Below are 4,378 nucleotides of genomic sequence, written 5' to 3' on the forward strand. Positions count from 1 at the left end.
AGCAACAAGTACACATTGATATTACATAGCAACAAGTACACATTGATATTATATAGAAACAAGTACACATTGATGTTACATAGCAACAAGTGCACATTGATATTACCTAGCAACAAGTACACATTGATGTTACATAGCAACAGGTACACATTGATGTTACATAGCAACAAGTACACATTGATATTACATAGCAACAAGTACACATTGATGTTACATAGCAACAAGTACACATTAATGCTATATAGCAAGAAGTGCACAATGATATTACCTAGCAACAAGTGCCCATTGATATTACTTAGTATACCAACTTAATATTGATATTACTTAGTAAACCAACTTAACATTAATATTACTTAGTAAGCCAACTTAACATTTATATTACCTAACAACGTCTAAATTGCTCTTTGATATCAACACGTGTAGATTTATTATAATAACAATGATATATAGATATTACCTATCAGCACTTGTTTGTTGATATGACCTAGCAACACGTTTAAAATGCTACCTAGCAATACCTGTATATATTTCTACCTAGCGACACATGGCTATTGTTAATACAAAGCGGTAATACGTCTGCACAGTGTAGTAGTTGAGATCATATGAATGCGGTTGCCTTTTGAGACAACGCGCAGACAAGAGTACAAGGTAAGGGAACACGTTTGGTTAGGTTTTATATTAAATGTCCTATTTACAGCTATGGTCACGTGTTTTAGAATTCCGTTTTCTAATGAGGTAAGACACTTCAGCGGGGTGGGGATGGGGGCAAACATCCCGGTCTGCTGATAAGGGGACATTTACGAATTAAAAAAAAATCTGCTCCTCAAGTGTTGAACGTTCGCTAAAGTGGAGTAGGCATTTGGTTCTGTCCCCAGGCCGGGAAATACCAGAGTCCTTGAAAATGGCACTGGTTTGTCCTGCTTAACGGTCAGCATTTATGGTTATTACCACATCTGGTTTATCTGTTGTCAGTATAATTTCTGTAAACAACTCGTTTTATAGGAAAACGTCTTAATATTGTGAGAAGTGAAAGAAAAATAAAGTATTTAGAGTATTACTTTAATAAGTTACAAGACCATCTGATTGATGATGCTTCCTGTGTATGTGGTGCACAGAGGGAAGATCTAATACATTTTTTCTTTCAATGTCCTCTGTATTCAAATATTAGGCATCATATTACCACTGTTTATAATCTATTAGGATATCTTAATATGCACTGTTTATTATATGGTATTAGTAATGCATCTCACCAATTAAATAAAACTATTCTTATACATGTTGACTTTTATGTTAAATCATCAACACGTTTCGTTACTTATACGTGCTAGATAAATTCCAAATTAGTATTCATGTATTGTTATTATTATCATTATTCAGGCAAGTTTTGTCCCTCAAATAATGAGTATTAGAAATAAGCTGGTGTGGGTCTGGGTGTGCATGTGTGTGAGAGGAAAACGAATTACAACATTTTATAAATTTTGTACATAGCTACCGGAAAAAGAAGAAGACTGATATAGGCAAAGCCTGTTTTATAATTCCTTTGTCAATACTGTTCTAATATCTTCTTTAATGTTAACTTATATGTTTGTATTATATATGCATTGTCAATAAAATACTTTTGAAATTGAAATTGAAAAAAATAAATAAAAAATTAGAGTGTCACTTCTCCTGGCCCGAATACCCAGACGTGCACTTTCAAACTTACATTAAAAAAATGTAACACTTTTTCGCGGCAATCTATATTAAGAACAACCCGTGGTTCTGGCAACAATCGTTTTGCGAAAGTGATGCTGAACAAGAGTTCTCGTTCCTTTCACCATCAGCGAGAAGAAATTTCGTTTGGTGTATTCACATGAACTGACTGATTATGTAACCTCTGCGTACAGTCTGGACTATAGTCTTGTTTAGTAGTAGCTGGTTAGCAGCCTAGCAACGATAAAGTCACCAGGACAAACACTGTATACACAAGTACAAAGTACATCAATCTGCGACAGGTTTCGTGCTTTTTTCCCCGTTTTACCGACAAATAAATACATTTGATATGCAACACTTCACAGTATGTCACTGATAATATTTGCAATGCAAAGCAATGAGTATTTGTATACAGTCGTTGACGGCAGGAGAATTGCTTCAAAATGGTTTGGTTTGGTTTAGTATTGTTTAACGTCATATCAGCAGCTATGGTCATTTAAGGACGGCCTGCTTAAATATGGTACTTGTTTATAGTTGCCGATTACAGCAAGTTACAAACAATGACCGATACACTGGGTCAATTAGAATAAGTAAATACGGAATTTGTATATAGTTGCTGACTACAACATGAACGGCAATGAAATGTAATTTAAATAATTACAAAAATACTTATTACATCCCGTATTGATTTGGGGCCTGGCCAATCACGTGTCGTATTTCCTCAGTACACCAGTACCTGGTCATCTGCAATAATACATTTAGAGAAAATGATTCTGAAATGAGTGATACATTTTGTACCATTTTGGCAGAATCTTGTCACTGTGACCAACAATGGTTTTGATTGAGTTGGTAAATACGTAGTTTGTCCTACCCAGGCATTCGGTATACGCCCTTACACCGAGGGAGCTAAATGTATTGCTGCTCGGAATGGTGCCTGTGCGACTACCCTCGTATTACTTAGATTTGTTTGGTTATATTTTGTTTAACATCCTATTAAAAACTCAGGTCATATAAGGACGTGCCTCAATGTGTGTTGTGTATGCGTACGTGTGTATGTGTGCCGGAGACTGGGTATGTTGGCGTATTTGCCTCGTTGTGACAGCACGGATCTGATGTCGACTTTATAATGCTATCTCACTGAAACAACATGCCGAAGGTACCCAACACAGCATTCCACCCGGTCACAATATACTTACAATGGATGAACCAGTTGTTGCCATAACCCTAAATGCTGAACATTAAGCAGGGATTAACAGCTACAATTTTTAATGACTTTGGTATGTCCCGGCCTGTGGAAGGAACTCAATGCCATCCTTACCTAGGCGAACGTTCAACATTAAAACTAAAAGCGAGGTGTTGCCAAGGAAGGAGCTAGGTTATAAAAAGATGTGGAGAGAAATATAAAGATCCCAAATATTGCAATTGGTGAAGAAGTCCAATATACGATCAAATACTGGGCCAGTAGACGACCGCCTGTTATACATCTCTATAGGATCAGCTTCTCTAATAAATCAAACTTTAGGACAAAAGAACCTGGACCTTTTTTCCTTTTGTATGGTCACACATTTTAGCCCGAACAACACCCCATAAAAGTTAAAAGCAACAACAACGGTAATATTATGTCAGATACCTCAAGGAAAAAAAGGGTAGGTTTTCAGAGTCCATTACGTGTTATGATGATGTTAAAACCTGAACAAACCCAAGGATATCAAAACACAGCACGAGAACTTAACAACATAGGAACACGTGCATTTGTTCCACATCCTATGGTTCACCTAGTTTATTTATGCAGCGTTCCATCAATAGCTTACATGAAGACAGCATCGCCACGCAAGGACCGTTATACTGAAATGTCAAATTTGGACACGACAGTGCGACACTCCTGCCTGTCATATTACTATGAAAACTTAATTACAGATGTTACTATGGAGACACCAACGAAAAAGCATTCGAGGGAAAAGTAAAAAAGATAGACGTCAAAAGTATTACAATGGACGCAGTAGATCATTTCAGGTCTTATCTTTGCAAAGGTTAACCATCTCATCAAAACTGGTTATAGTGTTCTGGCTGGGGACAACTGGGTATAATACTTATGACAAAGTTCTGCCGCAATAGCGCAATGGGCTCTTAAATCATTGAAGTTAAAAATCAGATCGTAGTTGTTACAAAGCCTTATATCTATTACAACGTCCCTGTATACCTTAAAATGGATAGATCTGAGACACAGCCCATCGCCAAAACTAATTTTAAAAACCATTTTATGATGCGAGAAATGTTTATTTTCTACTTTAAATTTAAATTTCAAAAAAATAAACGATTTTTTCTCGTAAATTTTCAGACAGTGCGGACATTACATAAAAAACAAAAATCATGAAACAAGCTATCGAGTATAATTTACAAAATCTTTACTGGATAATTCAACCCAACGAACATAACCAGTCACATCGCAGTTCACCTGTCTGTCACGAAAGTATCCGTTACAGAACAAAAACATAACATCAAAGGCGAATACTGCCTGTTATACACCATTGTTCGTCCTCATTAGTGACACTATCACTCTTCTAGCACAACTTTCGAATATTATAATCATGCAACACAAGCCATTCAGTTGCATTAACTCAACTACAGGATGACAGGTGATTGAGTATTTATATTCTACATCGCTATATCAGAGTTTGTAGCATGG

Source organism: Mizuhopecten yessoensis, unplaced genomic scaffold (genome assembly GCF_002113885.1).
Source record: "Mizuhopecten yessoensis strain PY_sf001 unplaced genomic scaffold, ASM211388v2 scaffold1379, whole genome shotgun sequence".
Lineage (NCBI taxonomy): Eukaryota > Metazoa > Mollusca > Bivalvia > Pectinida > Pectinidae > Mizuhopecten > Mizuhopecten yessoensis.